This window comes from Meles meles, chromosome 1 (assembly GCF_922984935.1).
Source record: "Meles meles chromosome 1, mMelMel3.1 paternal haplotype, whole genome shotgun sequence".
In the NCBI taxonomy this organism is placed as follows: Eukaryota; Metazoa; Chordata; class Mammalia; order Carnivora; family Mustelidae; genus Meles; species Meles meles.
This window is the reverse complement of record NC_060066.1, coordinates 210194780-210213201: the sequence shown is the minus strand read 5'-3', so window position 1 is coordinate 210213201 and position 18422 is coordinate 210194780. Positions and strand designations below refer to the sequence as shown.

Genomic DNA, 18422 nt, shown 5'->3' with positions numbered 1-18422 from the left:
AAGAGGCACAGGCTGGAGCACTAAGGATGACACCTTTCAGTGCCCGCAGCTACTCTCAGTCGGTGGGGGGTGGGGTGGGGGGGGAAGCGTGTGTGTGCATCAGTGTGTGTGTGGGCGTGCACAGGGGGTGTGTGAGCAGCTATGGCAAAAGGTTAAGGCTGCTGACACTAGGTAAAGGGCATAGTTCACTATTTCAACTTCTCTGCAGATTTGAAAATGAAAAGTCAGAAAAACACTGAAAAGCCACGGGGAAAGGGCCCGCTCTTGCTCCTCAGGGACGACCCCCCGCCCCAGCACCGGACCTGCAGGGAGCTGTGCACAGCCCGACCTAAAAGCCCCGCTGCAGGGGGAGCATCTCTGAGGCTCGAACACAGATGAGCCCCGCTCCTCTCCGGCTGCAGGGCGGTGGGCGCAGGAGTGAGTGCAAGCTCCTGGGGTCCAAAGTCACCCCCCAAACACCTCCCACGTCCGAGCTGCAACACGCCCATCACAGCAACGGCAACGCAGCTGTCACATCAGCCCTTGCGTGAAGGTTCCCCCAGCATGAAAATCAAATCCCCAGGACCCGATTCCAAACAAGCCAACAGCAAGCGGAGCACGGCTGCCCTGCCCTGCTGTCCCATCCTGCCCTGCTGTCCCATCCTGCCCTGCTGTCCCAACGACAACCTTGGGGAAGGCAGCCACACAGAAGGGCAAGGTTAAGCTGGGAAGGGGGCGCCTGGAAGCATCGGGAGGGCCTCCAGGATAAGACTCCCCTTCAGCGCAAAGCCCGCAGGCACAGGTGGGCACCTAAGGGAACACCTGAGGGCGCCTCGCATGTCACAGAAACCAAAGGGCTCTAGGGGGCGCCTGGGTGGCTTAGCGGGTTAAGCCGCTGTCTCCTGATTTCCGTCTCAGGTCAGGATCTCAGGGACCAGGAATGGAGCCCCGTGCCGGGCTCTGCACTCAGGGGGGAGTCTGCTGGAGAGTCTCTCTCCCTCTCCCTCTGCTGCTCCCCTACTCTCTCCCCAAAATAAATTTTCAACAACAAAAAAGGGCTGCAGGACAGGCACAGACCTGCCCAGAGAGGGCTCCCCGGGACCTGCATGCTGGACAGGAGGTGAGAAGAAAGGGGCTCCCCGGGACCTGTATGCTGCACAGGAGGCGAGAAGAAAGGGGCTCCCCCACACCCTGGCCTGGGCAGGGCCAGGTGGCCGGACCCCTGCTGTCCACCACATCCCTGCGTGGTGGGGGTGCTCAGTCGGGGGCATGTGGTGATGTCGGAAGAGTTTCTGGTCGTTGTAACGGGGAGGATGCTAGTGGGAAGGGGCCAGGGATGTCGCTGAACCCCTAGGTGCCCGCGGCAGCCTGGACCTCTGCCACACTTCCGGGGCCGCCTGAGAGGTACCAGCTGCACCGGGCTCCATCAACGCCTCTGGGCCTTAGCAGCTGCAGGTCCCTCGGCCTAGAATGCCCTTTCTGACTTGCTGTTCTCTGCTCTGTACCACCTTCCTTGGGCTGCCCTGAGCCCTGGGTTCCCACCAGCCCAAATTTCCCATCTCCGGGTGCCGACTGACATCAGCAACCACACCCCCCACCCCACCCCGGCCAGGGGTGTCTGTGCATCTCCTCCCACCTCCAAGCTGGAAGCTGTCTGCAGCCAGGCCCCGGGCAGCCTTATTCTCAGAAACATGAAAATGAACCCACACTGGGGTGCCTGGGTGGCTCAGTAGGTTAAAGCCTCTGCCTTCAGCTCAGGTCATGATCCCAGGGTCCTGGGGATGGAGTCCGGGGTCATCCGGCTCTCTGCTCGGCAGGGAGCCTGCTTCCCCACCTCTCTCTGCCTGCCTCTCTGCCTGTGAAATAAATAAATAAATAAATCTTAAAAAAAAAAAAATGAACCCACACATCTCATTAAATGTAATTCCCCCCAACTCAAAGAGGGAGCTGATACGCTGGATGGCGGTGGGGGGGGGGGGCGCAGACAGGGCCACCAGTCACATCTGGGGCTCTGTTATGTGAATGAACAGATTCAGGGAGCCTGTTAGAGTCACTTGGGAACCACAAAGGAGCCCCTGCCTCAATGGTATCACACAGAGAATGTGAGACGTCAAGGAGAGGAAGGGGCCTGTCTCTATAGACTATGGAATGTTGCCGAGGCTGCGTTGATATGAGGCATCTGTTTAGAACTTCCGGCTTAAAAATTGTTTTCCTATGATTTTGGCAAAAAAAAAAAAAAAAAGGCACTCAGATATTGCTCTCTTCATGTCCTGATTTGGGTGAGACCCCCCCTTTTCACAGCTAAGAAGCTGTACCTGGCAGGCCTGTCCTGCAGCCTCTCGCCGCCGTCCAGCTGAGAACAATGCAAACAGGAAGGGGACACGGGGCGGGAGGAAGTCTCCCCAGCTGCACAGGGACACTCCCGATCCCAGCTAAGTTGCGAGGCTGACGGAGGGACACGCAGGTGGCGGTGGTGTTCTCCCCACACAATAGGGGAATGAGGACAGAAGGAAAAAGGCTTCTTTTGACCTAATTTTAAAAGATTCTTTTTTCTTCCCAGAGAACAGCTGGAGCCCTGAGACCTGGCCAGCCAGAGCCTGAGACCCGAAGTCAGGAACCAGTGCGCCTACAAAACCCAGCTCCGGATCTTCCTGGGACTCAGTCTGATTCGTGACCCTCGCTCGGCCGCTGGCAGGTCCCAGGGAGTGGGTAATGCAGACTTCAGAGCTCTTGTCTATTTATAAGTGAACGGAGGAGCTGGAAGCTTCGGCTCTCGAATGGGAGCAAGCACACTCTGTCCCCAGTCCATCCCAGGCTGCATGACCCTGACCGCGGGCTGAGCACCTGGCGGTGTCCAGAGCCACCACGTGCAAGCTGGTGACAGAAGGACCCCTTTTCTCTCCTGTGACCTAGATACGACACCTGGGATGCCCCCCACTTGCCTGCTCCCCTCCACCAAGGGAAAACTCACTTCGCATTGCTGGGCAGTCTTCTGAGGGAGAGAGCTGAGGCCCACTGCGGGCCGAGAGGGAAGGAGCCTGGCCAGGACGTTTCACAGACCTTGTGTCGCCTCCAGAGAAGGAGGCCAGAATGGAAATTGCAGCCCATGAAGTCCTGTTGACCCCACTGGCCGCAGCTACGTCCATTTCTGCAGGGTGACCGTTTAACATTTTTTAATTAAACTGGGAAATTTAAAAGATTTTTTTTTTTTTTTTTTAAAGAGGAAGGGGAAAGACGCCCAGTGCTATTTCTTTATCAGCAGCTGCATGAGGTGCCTTCCCTCAGAAACCTATGGCCGCGTTCAGGCCACCCTCGTGATGGCAGAGACAAGCCTGTTCTCCCAGGCAGGCCCAAGCACAGACCCGGCCCTCCCCTCCCCTCCCCCGCGCTGGCCTCTCCAGCTCTTCTCCCTGTGCCGCAGCTCTCTCTCCTTCCCTTCCCTCCATTAAAGTCTCTTATAATTGGTTCAAATAAAGCAGCGTCCTGAATGGGTTCACTGCATCCCCTCAGAATCCCAGGGCCAGGAAGTCCTCCAACTTCCTGTTGCGAGAATTAGGTCATTAAATCAATGGGGTCGCCTGCCGGGCGAGGGCTCCGTCCCCTGGTTGTGTCCCCAGAGGCAGCAGGCTGGCCACCTCCTGGCCTCCAGAGCCAGCAGGCCCTCACCGACCCAGCTCCGGGGAGGACTGTCTTTAGGATCTCGCTGGGAGGCTCAGTCAGAAGCAGGGTCTCCCGGGGGAAGATCCTTCCTATAGACTCTTAAGAAAGTAAGTTGTAGGGGGCGTCTGGGTGGCTCAGTGGGTGAAGCATCTGCCTTCGGCTCAGGTCATGACCTCAGAGTCCTGGGATCGAGCCACACATGGGGCTCCCTGCTCAGCGGGGAGCCTGCTTCTCCCTCCCCGCTCCGTGTGCTTGCTCTCTCTGTCTTTCCCCTCTCTCGAAAATAAATAAATTTAAAAATCTTTAAAAAAAAACACACAAGAAGCTTTAGGATCACTGCCTTCTCTCTCCTGTAAGCTGTCAACATACAGGTATGCGTTAATTTGCATAAGACACAGGTATGTTTGTTTACCTCGAAACCATACTCATGCCCTCGCCACAGTCTGCAAGGATCCATTTTACCCACATGCCCCATAGGCCACACTGTTTGTTTGGATAACTGCTTCTGCTCTAGGACACAGGCAGTGACCTCCCCCCTCCTTTCCCTCCAGCTACCTCTGAACAAAAAAATAATCCGAGGAAGGAGGAAACCTCCCCCTAAGAGGCTGTGAAGACCCAGTTTCCTCCCTCTCTAAATGTTTAACAAGCTGATAATCAAAACCAAAAATGTTTCAAACAAAGACAACTCCAGAATCCACATGTGTTTATTCTATTAGCTGGGGGTGGGGGGTGTGTGTTGGTAATATGAAGATGGGTACACCCCGGGGGCCACAAAACTCCAGCCTGAGGGCAAACGTGGTGGTGGCTGGAGGGGTGAGGAATGGTCAGGAAAACACCTGTGCTCCCAGGGGGCGCGGAAAATGCAGCACCTAACACAGCAGAAATCCGGCCCAGTCACCTAGCTCCGGGCCACCACAGACACACTCAGAATAGTGGACCAAAATGGACTGGAGGCTGCCAGGGGCCCATGTGAAGCCTGAGAAAGAAACTGTCCCCATTCCCAATGGGTGTAGGCACCAACACCCAGACCAGGCACACCCAGATTATCCAGTTCAGCAGCCAAATCCCCATCATCCATTTGTAATGACATCCTTCATTCCCAAAGCCACGAAACCATTAGTCACCAAGCCACGGACAGACGGGGAGCAGAAGCTCCCAGCAAAACTGGCTTGTTACCACTCCCCCAGCAAAAAAAAAAAAAAAAAAAAAGCTCCTGGTTTTACAAGCCAGCTACCCACCCAAGACTGTCCCATTTCATAAAAGGAGACGCAGGAGTCTTTTACCAGCTCGTGTCCGCATAATGCAAGCGGAGCCTGACCTCCTGTAAAAACTCTCAGCAGAGAAGAAAAAGCTTCCATCAAGGTTGGAGGAGAGAGAGGCTAACGGCACTACATACGAGCGTGATGGTATTCTCGACACTGCGGCTTTCAGTCTCAGAGAACCAAACTTCCCTGCAAATTTACTTGGAGCACAGAACGCGCCATGGGAACGAAACAAGGGCACCGGCACCCGTGCGCACCGCTCCTTAAATGCTTCTAGAAAAGCCGTGAACGTCGCCGGAGAGATACGAGGTCATAAAAATGTCCAACTCCAAAAAAGAATAACTCACCCAAAGAAGAGGTTCCTAAGAGAAAGGGAAACAGACCACTGATCGTGCTGGAAGGGAAGGAGAAAGAAGCCAGAAACCCAGGACGGTAACCCAGGATGCCAAGGGAAAGCCAGGCAAAGCCAACGGAACCAGACCAGAACGGACTCCACATGGAACAAAGTTGGGGTTTTTTTCTCCTCACCTTTTTATTGTGACAAATGTCAAAGCCATGGAAAAGCTGAAAGATTGGTACAGGGAACACCCCAATACCTGCCCCGAGAGCCCTGCTTGCTAATGTTTTGCCACGTTTGTCTCGTGTCTCTCCATGTTGTGGACATACGGGGGTGTGCACCCTGCTTTTCTTCCAGAGCTATTTGAAAGGAAGCTGTGGACATCACAATCCTTTGCCAAATGTCTCATCACTGTCTCCTAAGGCCATCCTCCCACATACAAACGGGACACTACTCGTACCCCCAAGGAGTTTCATATTGACCCAGAAGTATTCCATGATATATACCCATGTCCAGTTTCCCAGACCCCCTCTGTGGCCATCACTGGTTTTTGTTGTTGTTATTGTTGTTTTTAAGATTTTACTTTTAAGTCATCTCGACACCCAACCTACAGCTTGAACTCATGACCGTGGGACCCTGGCCGTCACTGGTTTCCAACCCAGGATCCAATGGAGGATCTCAAGTGCATTCGGTCCCCACGGTCTTTCCTGTCCCTCAGCCTGGAATGGTTCACCAGCTTTTGTTGTCTGTCACAACATGAACAATTTTTAGAGTCCAGGAACACTGTCTTTAGGAAATTCCGCAATCAGGATTTGCCTAACTGCTCCCTAGAATTAGAATAAGGGGCACCTGGGTGGCTCCGTCGGTTAAGCGTCTGCCTTCGGCTCACCTCATGATCCCGGGGTCCTGGGATTGAGCCCCACATCTGCCTCCCTGCTCAGCGGGGAGCCTGCTTCTCCCTCTCCTGCCTCCCTGCTTGTGCTCTCTCTTTGTCATATAAACAAAATTTTTAAATCTTCAAAAAAATAAAATAAAATAAAATACCACCAATCAAAAGAATCCCATGGAACCATTAAAATGAGTAAGATAGTTCTAAGTGACCTGAGATAGAACTTAACCTCTCCATGCCTCAGTTTACTCGTCTGCAAACTGTGGACAATAACAGTACTTAGTTCCCAGGATTTCTGTGAGGAGGACACAAGTAATGTAAGTAAAGCACTTTTAACAATAGCCAGCACACAGGGGGCATCTAGCATGTGACTCCTGATCTCAGGGTTATGAGTTCAAGCCCCACAAAGGGTGTGGAACCTATTTAAAAAAATTTTTTAAAAAAGGCAACACTACCCAGCGCACAGGAAGTACTCGAGAGGTGTCAGCTGAATGATGACGACGCGATGGTGTTGGTAGAGAATGAATTCCGGCATTTACGGTGAGATGAAAAGAACCAGATGCAGAACCCTGCGTATGACACATGGAAACAAACAGTGTGTGTCAGGCGGGAGTGTGCGATCACACGTGTTCATGACGCGTGGGCACACGTGTAGAACGTCTCTGGTTCAGATGCACAGGACACGGGCTGACGGCGGTCTCTCCCGGGGCTGGGAAGCCAGCAAGGAAGGCAGTATAGCCTCTTGAATTCTATACTGTGTTTCGATGATCCAGGCCCAAAGAAATGAATGCTACTTTCTAAAGGAAGGGGACTGGGCTCAGAAGACAAGTGTAAGAGAGAGCTCTTCCCCCGGGTGGTCCCGCAGGTCCAGGAAGTGTTTGGTGCAGAGCATTCAGGCTCCTCGGTCACGGCTCTTGGGCCTAACAACCCTCTTCTCTCCCCAGGAGACAGAACGTACGCAGCCAACACCTGCAGCAAATGCGAGGTGACGGGCACACGCGGCCTCTCAGGTGGAGAGGCAGCTTCCCCGTGGGGGCTGCAGAAGGACTCTACTCATCCTGCCAACCCCGCTCCCGCTGGACGTGTAGGCCCCACCATGTCCTCCAAAAAATCACCGGCACCCCATCTTCCTGCAACACCAGCGATCAGCTGGAGGAACGCCACGCTGAGAGGCATTGAGAGGCCACCAGGCAGTGGCAACAGTGGGATGGACAGAGTGTCGGGGGGGTAAGGGGGAGGATACACTGCCTCGGTTGGGAAGCGGAACATACGGTCAGCAATGGCCCTCACGCAGGTCTGAGATCATGGCTTACCCGAGCTGACCTTGACCGTTGCCCTACCACCTTTGTAAATACGACTGGATCATTCGGGGGCTCAGAACCAATTTACCCACCCAAACCCCCAAATCATCTTTGCAGTATTCACATCGTCATGGCTATAAATCAGCCTTCTCCCCCTCCCCCCACCCCCAGGGAAGAAACGAAATCACAAAGAGCAAAAATCATTCAAATGTTCTCTACCTGAGCAGAATAGAAGAAAACTGGAAGGTCCAAAACATTTCAGTTCATATTCCTGCAGCAGAAGAACATTCTGTGAGAGACGAGGGTCAGGAGGGGTCTGTGGGGAGCCAGGGCTGCCTGAAGCAGGGGGCTGCGAGCCTTGGTGTGTGTGTGTGGGGTTGCTGTCAAGGCTAACCCGTGGCCTTGGAAACGGGGTCTCCGGTTTGCCTGGTGATCTAGCAGGAAGAACAAGGCGGGGGGCCCACATCAGGAAAGGTGTTTGAACCCACAGGGATCCTGACCCCCACAGGAAGCTTCACTTGCAGAATCCAGGCCCGCGAGATGACGAGGCAGTAACTTCATCTGTCTTGGAGCTGTTATTCAGCTCAGGGGCACGGACCGCAGGATTCCAGCAGCAGGAAACATGTGGGTGGGATACTCAGGAGATACTCCGGCCGGAGAAAACCTTAATTGGAGCTGGTCTCCGAAAGCCTCCCACCCAAGCTCTCCACGTGGGAGAGGCCATGGAAGTGGGTCACATTCTCCTGGCTGAACCAGCGGCACTGTGGGCTCCAACCACACTTAAAGAAGTCTGGGACACTGAGTGACCTGGCCTTCTTGCCGGGCCGGCCGTTTCCTCCTGATCCGGCAGAGAATGGTGATAAGCCCCCAGACTGAACGGGCGGCTAATGAGCGCCAGGAAGGCAGTGACAGGTCAGGGGCTGGGGGAAAGTGACATCACCCAGGAGCACGCAGTCCTGGGTCCTCCTCCCACTCCGAACACGGGCAGTGCCTCTGCCAGCCCTTTGCCCTCTCCAGCCAGCCCTGCTGGAGGCACAGAGGAGGAACGCTGTGTGCTTTCCCATGACCTGCGGGGCCTCCCTGACCTCGCTCTTTGAAGGGATCCTGAGGCCTGATGCAGGGAAGACTTGGGGAAGAAGTAACCCTCCCACCCCACTGTGTACAACTCGACCCCACACAGGTGTCTACAGGCACCAGGTCGGGAGCCCCGTGGGCCTGCCGGAGAGCACCAAGCAGCTCGCCCCATAGCCCATCTGCTGCCATATGCCTGCTTTCCAGAAGGAGACCAGACAGGCAGGAGAGACAAGGTCTAGTGGTCATTTCTAAAGGGCACCAGATTGGTGGCATAAATTAAAAAAAAAAAAAATTGGGAGGAGCCCATGATCATTCCTTCCTGACTTGAACTCAAGTAACCAAGAGTTGAGGCTTTAAGTGGAAATGAGTTCTTACTGCCTACACCAAGTGCAGCTTTTGTTACATCTGACACAGAAGGGCTCTAATCTATTAACTCTTTCCTTGCCTTCTGGGAAGCCAAACACACTCTCCTACACCTTAATGCCCACCTAGGGTAGGTACCCAGGGGAGCCTATGTGTACAACCGGAAATTATATTCTGACTCCTGAGAGTTCAAAACACTCACCAACACATTCTTTCTTTAGTCCCATGACTCCATCTAGATAATAAGTCTCTTGGCCTTAGACTGTAAGCTTTGCATGAGGAAGAACTGTTTTAACCCTGCTCATCACAATATTTCCAGCGCCTACCGTGGAGTCCAGGCTGTAATAAAGTTCTGTAAATATTTATTAATTGAATCAGCGAATCATTAGAAGGAAGGAGTGTGGGAAGGAAGGACGAATGAAAGATGGCCATCACTTCTTGGTATCTCTGTATTCTTGGCTTATCTTATAAAGACATCATAGCCAGTACTAGAAACCAAGCCCTTTATCCCCCTTCTCTGTCTTGCCATCACCGTCCTCGATCATGTTATGAGGCATACAGACCTGCGTACAGAAGCTTATACACTACAACACAACCAGGAAAAATGGAGAAACAGCCACGACCCTCAAATCCTTAAGAAACTTCGGAAGGAGGAAAACAATGTTTTGGTACAGCCGTGTCCACCACGCAAGGACACCTCTCCCTCTCGGGACTGTTGTCTTTCCCTTTTAACAAGGCTTCGTGGAGGATCAGGGCATAATGGGTCTTTAATAACCGAGTATAACAGCAATTGGTGCCCAGCGCCCTTTCATAAAAGAAGTTCAAAAGTACTTTGGCTCAAACATCACAATGCCCCTGGGAGCTATGAAGGCACAAGTATCATTATCCCCATTTACAGTTGGGGAAAGTAAGGTAAAGGGAGGTGAATTAGCATGCCCAAGGCCAGCTGAGACAGGGAAAGGGTGCAGGATTTGCAGCTAAGTCTGGCCGCCCTAACAGTGTCCCCCACGCCGGGCTCAAGAGAGATTTTTCCCTTCTCTACAGTTCCTGCTGAGCAGCAGTATCTAACATGGGGCTCTGAGCTCGTGACCAGGACCACTCTGCCCGGGTTTGAATCCTGACTCTGTTCCTGACTAGCTGGATCTCTAACCAATTACTTAATCATTGCAGGCTTCAGCGTCTGAATGTGTAAATTAGCCCTAATGGTGCAGATCTCCGAAAATCGGGGTGAGGGATGAATGAGACAATGTATGTAAAACGCCATGTTCATTCATTTTCTCAATGAGCACTATCACTCTCATTGAAAAAAAAAGATTACTTGACAAAAGGGTTGCACCCACTCTGGGCTTAGTTTTTACAAGGCTACAGATGACATATGACTAACAGGCATTTTGGATTCTGCCAATGAAATGTCCCAGGAGCCTGAGAGTGACTTGCAACACCAAGTTTAGACTCCCACTGACTTGTGTTGACTTCTCAAGGTTAGCAGAGCAAGTGGCATCGTGAACACCAACCGATAAGGGGGATGCCTGAATGGGAAGCTGGACAATAGCACCCCATCTAACAAGGCCAGCTCTGGATTCCTGACCAGTGGAACCCCTAGGTTCTAAATGCCATTTCTCTGCGTGCTCTGCGGAGCTTCCAAACTGCTCCCAGCCCAGACAAAACACAGCCAGCGCTTTCTAGGTACCACCATGCTCCTGATCAAACAGGAGGTGTTCATGGATGACAGTATGGCCAGATGGCACCCACCCAGGGGCCTGGAGGAGAAGTGGTGGTGGGGTGGGGGACAGCTACCCAGTCAATCTCAGGATACCCCCAACAAAGATGCTGAGACATACGTGTGTGGCCATCCTTGGCGCACACACGAAGACCAGCAGCAAAACTCTGTTCTGCCAAGATAAGAAGCTTTAACTCGGGGCGCCTGGGTGGCCCAGTCAGTTAGGCATCTGCCTTTGGCTCAGGTCACGATCTCGGGGTCCTGGAATCTGTGGGGAGCCTGCTTCTCCCACTCCCTCTGCCTGCTGCTCCCCCTGCTTGTGCTCTCTAAAAAAGTTAATAAAATCTTAAAAAAATAAAGTGGGACAGGTATTAATTTAAAAAAAAAAGAAGCTTTAACTCAGAGAGAGGAGCAAAGAACATACGACATGCCATGGTATAAGGCAAGATGCTAAGAGCTGGCAATGCACGTTCATTCAACTTAAGAAACTAATTATCTTCATTCTCGGGGTTGGGGGGGGCAGTAAAGAAGGTCAAAGGAATCTGCAGGACACACACACTCACACCTGGGCCTTTGTTAGCTAGCTGATGGCTCCCGTATCTCCTGGGCACCTAGGCCAGAGAAATGGGGAACCTGACGGGAATGAAGTCAACGCTGCTAGACTGCTGGCCTCCAAAAGCCTTCCCAGGACAAGGAAGGCCCACTCACTGCTGCTCCTAGCAACCTGCTCTTTCTCCTAGCATGGACCCTCAAGGAATAGCTCTCATGCAGACTTCCCACTGTTCAGAATTGATGAGTAAGATCCAAATTCCTCACTGGGGCCACAGATCCAGCCCGTCAACTCCTTGGTCACCATGCTCCAGCCCCTCTGGGCTCATAGCTCCTGCTGTCCTCTGTGCGCACCAGCCGGGTCCCCGTTCAAAGTCACCTCCTGAGAGCGAGTTGGAGATCTATCCTGACCCCTATCCCAGTCATCTCCATCTTAGCGCCCTGTTTCATTCTCCTCATATCTCTTTTCACCATCCTGCACTGTTTTGTTTTACCCATCTACTGTTTGTCTCTCCCACCAGACGATAATCTTCATTAGACCACAGATCCTGGTGAGATCTTGGCCCTGGCTATATCCCCAGCACCTACCACAGGGCCTGGCATAAAGTAGGTGTTCAATGCGTCATTCCATTTCACAAATATTTACTGAATGCCTACAAAGTTTAGACACTGGACTACAACAGCAGACCAAAAAAAAAAAAAAATCTCTGCCCTCAAAGAGCTTCGGTGGCAAATAAGAAACAGGTAAGTAACAGTGAAATGATAACTACTCCTTCCACCAACCACATACGAAGTGTTTGGTGCTATTCTAAGCATCTGATAGGTATTACCTAATTTAATCCTCCCAACAACTTCCTGAAAGATTAGTATTTTCCAGATGGGGAAACCGAGGCATGGGGAGGTTAAGTTACTTGCGGAAGGTCACACAGCTCGTAAGGGCAGAAACTAAGATAGTCTTGGTACAAAGTGCATGCTCTGATCTTTGCTGAGTGTTGAATAAGGACCTGGTCAGCAACCCCGCAGCTGTTCTCTGTAGGCAGGGCTGGAAAGAGAGCGAATCCATCGAGGGAGGGCTGCCCTGCTCTCTGAGCCCAGTGAGGTGGGGACGGCTGGCTTTACCACTGTATTGCACCCTGGATGAGGAGGGATCTGCAGGAAGTGTGGTCTGATGATAAGACAGGGACAGGGCCAGGATTCCTGGCTTCTAGTTTCAGGTGCTGAGACACCCAGGCAAGTCAACTAATATCCGATGAGTTTATTTTTTGTGCAGGACACTGCTCTTGACGTTGGGAGCTATGCAAAGATGAGTCCACCAGAGATCCTAGCCTCAGAAAGCTGAGAGTCAGGCAGGTACACTTGGAGCTGAAACAGAAGTAGAAATTGGCAGGTGCCATTAAAAAATGTACAGACTCTATGGGATTTCAGGAGTTACGTAGCCTCTAGGGGCCACAGATCCCCAGCCAGAAAAGAGGGGGCTGACCTACACAACCCCCAAGTCCTCTGTCTCTGACATGTTCTGACAGCACACTTTTGGAGCAGCACAGAGATCCAGTTTTATTCTGGTTAATAGTTCAAGTGCACGGCCACTGACTGGTCGTCTCATCTACCGTGAGAACAGTCCCAGTTTCTTTGGGCAACATCTTACAGTATCGGCAGGGCAATAAAAATGCTCTCATTTAAATAATGCAGCCAGATATGGGGTCGAAGCCCACTGTGTTCTGCGCTCCTCCACCTCTGGTTTTTAAGCCCAGAAACCCTCTTCCATCCAGGAGGAGGTGACCCTTCCGTGAACGCACTGTTACAACATGGAGCCCACTCCCACTCACCTTGCTCTCTCTTGTCCAGCACAGCGCCTGCCTGGCTCACAACAGGGACTGAGCAAGGTGAGCTGAGCTAAACCTGCCTATGATCTAGAAATTATCTGCTATATGTATAAATCTGAGTCGGTGTCTCCTGATGTTTTGCTTTCCAGCTCTCAGCCTCTCCTGGGGGGAGAAGAGAGGAACTAGCTCTTCACTGTTACCCTTTTACCACCACAGCTTGGTCCCAGGAGCCACCTCCGCCTCTTGCCCGGAAGCTGCAGTCGTCTACCTCCCCACTGCAATCCCTGCTTTTCTACCTTTGCGCCTTCCAATCCAGTCTCTAAACAGCAGCCAGAACCATCTTTGAAAACTTAGATCTTATCACCTCTCTGCTTAAAATCCTCTAACAGCTTCTAACTGCGCTTGGAATAAGATCCAAACTGGTTCTTCATAGCACTTAACGCCACTGGAATTATGTTGTCTGCTTATTTGTTTACTCCCTCCTCTTTAGAGTGTCGGCTTGGGGAGGGGGGGTGGGGGCAGGGGCTGGGTCCGTTTTCACCATTGGAGCCCGGGTGCCGAACATGGTGCCTGTCCCACAGGGAGCACTCACCACTGAATGGACGAGTCTCCATCTCACAGAGGCAACTTGCATTTTACCAGGCTCCTCACTAACTCCACCAGAAAACCACGAATGACACCCTGAAGTTCAACAGCCAGCACCTTTTATATGATTCAAAGTCCTGCTTTAAATCAGAGGAAACTGGCATCTCTGGACACGTTAATGGCCCAAAAGATGAGTATCACTTAGGGTCTAAAGCCCGGAGCAAGAGCCCAGTAGTTCCAGCACGGAGCTAAGATCCAAAGCACTTGGGAACAAAACCGCAGGACAAACTCTGACTTGCCTCCAGGTCCCATGCGGACATACCGCGTGCCTCGATTTACCCAAAACCAGGAACAAGATCCCAGTAGTTGCAGCAGGGAGCTAAGTAAGATCCAAGGCAGTTGGGAACAAAACGTTAGGCCAAATTCTGACTGGCCTCCAGGTCCCATATGGACACACCCTGTGCCTCAATTTACCCAGCGCCCGGCCAGGCACACTTCCCCAAGTTCTTTGAGTGACAGGAGACAAAATAATTAACAGCTACAGCGTACTTAGATTCTCAGATAGGAGGTGCTGCAAGCCACACATCTCATTATTCATAAACTCTTGATTTGCGGCCAAGGCAAGCCTCCTCCTCGGCCTTCCCAGGGGCTAACCTGACAGCAGGTACTGCTCAGACAAGTTCAGTGCAGAGAGAGGAAGGCAGAGGTTGGGTGTCCAGACCTATCTAGGTGCCTGGGGTACCACGTTCAAGGATAAGGAAGGCGGTTGGGTGGGGGTGAATGGGAGGTGACAAGTGCAGTTTGGGGCTCCCAGTGGTTCATCTGGATCCACACCCGCCGTACAGGTGGCATATGGGCCTGCAGGGTGCGCCTTCAGGAGCAGTCACCGGGAGCGGCGGAATGGGGAAGCGACAGTTCAACCACACGAGAGGGAGGAAGGGCGGCTCCGGGGCCAGACCTCGGCAGCATTTACTTCGGGGACACACGGAGGGGCTCTGCGCGGAAAGAAGGTCGGGATGCTGAGCTGTGAGGGGAGAGTCGGGAGGGCACGGGACCTGGAGTGCTGACAGACGGTGACAACCGCGCCGGCGCGGCGGGGCGAACAACGGAGTGGGTGGCTCGGACACCTGTGGAGGCGACCCTTGGGCGAAGGTGAGGACGGCTGGAGGGTGGTCTGTGGCGGCGTGCGCGGCGGCGAGCGGCGGGAGGCGGGAGGCGGCGGCCACCAGGCGGGGCGTGGAGGCAGGGCCCAGACCAGGGCGCCGCGCCGGGGGCCAGCCGGTGGGTCCGAGAGGCTTCGGGGGCGCCCTCCTCGGCCCCTCCCCGGGAGACAAAGGGCCGGCGGCTCCCCAGAGCCCCCGCGCGGCGCTGTGGGCGCGGGGACGGCCTCGGCGCTTACCTGGGCCGCCCGACCCGGCCGGGCCGGCGGGGGCTGCGGGTCCGTGCACCGCGCGCGGCGGCCTGTTCCGGGACGCGCTCAGCCCGAGCAGCCGCGGCGGCGGCAGCGGCGGCAGCAGCAGCAGAGGTGGCGGCGGCGGCGGCGGCGGCAGCAGCAGCAACAGCAGCAGCGGGAGCGGCCGCCTGAGCCTCCGCCTCCCGCTCCGTGAGTCACCGCGGCGGGGTGGGAGGGAGGCGCCAGGCCGCCGGGGGAGGGACCGGCGGAGGGGGCGGCATCTGGCTCCGCTCGGGCGGCGGAGGCGCGGCCACCGCAGCGCCCGGGGTGGGGGGTGGGGGGCGGGGTGTGGCGGGGGTGGGAGGCGAGGAGTGCCGGGCGCCAGGGGAGGGACTTGAGGGTGGGGCGGGGCTGCGGGGCCGTGGGGCGCCCATTGGTTAACTCGACCTACGGGGCGGGGCCTCCTGCATACGGGGAGGGTGCCCAGTGGAGCGCGGGGACGTTCATTGGGCTCCTCGGGAGAAGGTGGGGCCAGGGATCCCGGGGCGGGGCCACGAGATGGGCGGGTGGAACAGGGTCGTGGGTAGTGGCCGAGCGCGCTCGGAGCAAAGGGGTGGAGCGGAGCGGGGACGGGGCGGGTGGGCGGGGGAAGAGGGGCGGGGACTCGGAGGAGGAGGCGGTCTGAGGGCGGAGCCAGGATTAAGGATGGTGCTGGCTCTGCGGTGAAGCCACTCTGCCTGTCCTTTAGCTGCTCCAGGAGCTCAGAGATCCGGTAAAAATAATGGCCTCTCCCACACACGAGTCTGTGTTTAGAAATGGGAGCAGTCAGACAGGGCGGAATCCTCGGCGAGGCCGGTTTCTCCGGGACCCCTGAAAAATCTGAAGCGGACGAGGTTGCAAAACGTTGAGAGGCGTGGTCTTCCTCCGCGGTGGAAGTGAACACAGCTACCTTTGAGGCCGCTGGGCCCGATCTTGAATTGGAGGCCTGCCTGACCTGGGGTCCACGGAGCCCAGAAAGCTCAGGGATGGGGCTGCGTGGGTCTGTTAAACTTAAACTATCATGAATCATGGTGGGGAGTACATTTTTCTGGGGAGAAAGGGTCCATGATTAAAATGTTTCTGTATCTGCTAGATGGCTCTGTCTGGAGAGAGTACAGGGAGAAACAGCCCTTTTGGGGCAGAATATGAATTGCTTTGAACACCCACTTTCCCTGTTAAAGGGACACGTGTCTTTAAGAGTGGCCTCATCTTCAACATTTTAACAGTTACGTGGTGTTGCACTAACCACACTTTAGAAGTCCTCTTGCGGGGCGCCTGGGTGGCTCAGCGGGTTAAAGCCTCTGCCTTCGGCTCAGGTCATGATCTCAGAGTCCTGGGATTGAGCCCCGCATCGGGCTCTCTGCTTGGCTGGGAGCCTGCTTCCCCTCCTCTCTCTCTGCCTGCCTCTCTGCCTACTTGTAATCTCTATCTGTCAAAAAAAATAAATCTTAAAAAAAAAAGATTTTAGAAGTCCTCTTGCCTTCCCAGCTTTCCCAGCCTTTCCTTTAGCCTCTTTTCCGTCCCATCCTTTTCCACTCCCCTCACGTTTCTTCCCCATCCTTGTGCGAGAAGAATCTGATATTTTTTTTACTTTACTGTGTTTACATTTTGTAATGTCCATATTACTCTTTTTGAGTTGATAACTCTTTTAGTTACAGCTGAGGAGTATTTTAATTTTATCAACATTAGGTAGACTTTAATTAAAGTCATGAGATTCTGAACTCAAAGGCCAGAAATAGGTCTTAGTCATGTCCCTTTCCCCATTAGTATCCAGTTTACTATGCCCACGGCAAGGGCTCAACCCATATTTGCCCATACAGTGTACCAGCCGATCCTTCAAGTTCCCCAGAGCACACCAATGCAAAAAATGTACACATTCAAATTATTTTTTTTCTAAAGATTTTATGTATTTATTTGACAGAGATTATAAGCAGGCAGAGAGGCAGGCCGAGAGAGGGAAGCAGGCTCCCTGCTGAGCAGAGAGCCCGATGTGGGGCTTGATCCTAGGACCCAGGATCATGACCTGAGCTGAAGGCAGTGGCTTTAACCCACTGAGCCACCCAGGCACCCCTCAAATTATTTTTATTTGATATTGATGTTTAAATAAACGAATTAAGGGGCGCCTGGGTGGCTCAGTGGGTTAAAGCCTCTGCTTTCAGCTCAGGTCATGATCCCAGGGTCCTGGGATCGAGCCCCACATCGAGCTCTCTGCTCAGTGGGGAGCCTGCTTTCTCCTCTCTCTCTCTCTGTGCCTGCCTCTCTGCCTACTTGTGATCTCTGTCTGTCAAATAACTAACTAATTAAAAATAAATAAATAAATAATAAGTAAACGAATTAAAACTGAACAAGTTGCTTCGTATTCAAGACATGTATAAATTCATTTTTAAAAAAGATTTTATTTGACAGAGAGAGACACTGCAAGAGAGGGAACACAAGCAGGGAGAAATGGGAGAGGGAGAAGCAGGCTTCCCACTGAGCAGGGAGCCCATTGCGGGCCTCGATCCCAGGACCCTGGAATTATGACCTGAGCCGAAGGCAGACGGTTATTGACTGAGTCACCCAGGCACCCCTAGATGCATTTTTTAAAATATTTTATTTGTTGTGGTGCCTGGATGGTTAAGCGTCTGTCTTCAGCTCAGGTCATGATCTCAGGGTCCTGGGATAGAGCCCTGAGTCAGGCTCCCTACCCAGCTGGGAGTTTCTCCCTCTCCTTCTGTCCCATCCCCTACCCCCTCACTTGTGCTATGTCTCTCAAATAAATAAATAAAACCTTCAAAAAATAAAATAAAAAATAAAAGACATATGCTTGGGGCACCTGGGTGGCTCAGTTGCTTGAGTGTCTGCCTTGGGCTAAGGTCGTGGTCCCAAGGTCCTGGGATTGAGTCCCACCTCAGGCTCCCAGCTCAGTGGGGAGCCTGCTTCTACCTCCCCCCCCTGCTCTTGCTCTCTCTCTCTCCCTGTCTCTCTCAAATAAATAAACTTAAAAAAAAAAAAAAGACATAGGCTTAACAATAAAGGTGGGAAAGGAATGCATAAAATGAAAATGTGTCCATGTGAAATAATGGATGTTTTTCCTTTTTTCAAATTTTTCATAAATCTATCGTTTTAATAGTTCAAAGTTACAATAAGTTCATCACAGTCAGTCCCTCAGCTACCTTATCAGCTCAGAGCTGGAAAATTCTTCCTTTCTAGACAACCTTCAGGATTAACTTAGGCTCCACCCATCCGTAGAGTCTTAGAATGAAACACTGAAGGTTCAGGATCTAGGGAACGTCTGCTAGTTCTGACAGCCTAGCACTGTCTCTTCCCCTTGGGAAACTGCTCCTCCCTCCCCTCTAGCTCCCAGAGGTCCTGATGAGTTTATCACTTACAGTATTCTTCCCTCCTCTCCACAAAAACAAACAAACAGGGGAGACATACATGAGACCCAAGCTGGACCCGTCAAGTA

The 18422-nt window shown here is 53.1% G+C and overlaps 1 protein-coding gene across 2 annotated transcripts in view; it reads right to left on the bottom strand.

Annotated features, from left to right (window-relative positions):
• The window catches only part of CTNNBIP1 (catenin beta interacting protein 1), a 47279-nt gene extending 32116 nt beyond the window's left edge, over positions 1–15163 (bottom strand). The window contains exon 1 of one of the 2 annotated variants that reach the window (XM_045979361.1): positions 14942–15163. The gene's annotated coding sequence lies outside the window, so the exon portion shown is untranslated. Of the gene's footprint in view, positions 1–7647; positions 7668–14941 lie in introns of those variants that run through there. The other variant, XM_045979370.1, reaches the window with a different exon arrangement.
• Positions 15164–18422: the final 3259 nt, after the last annotated feature.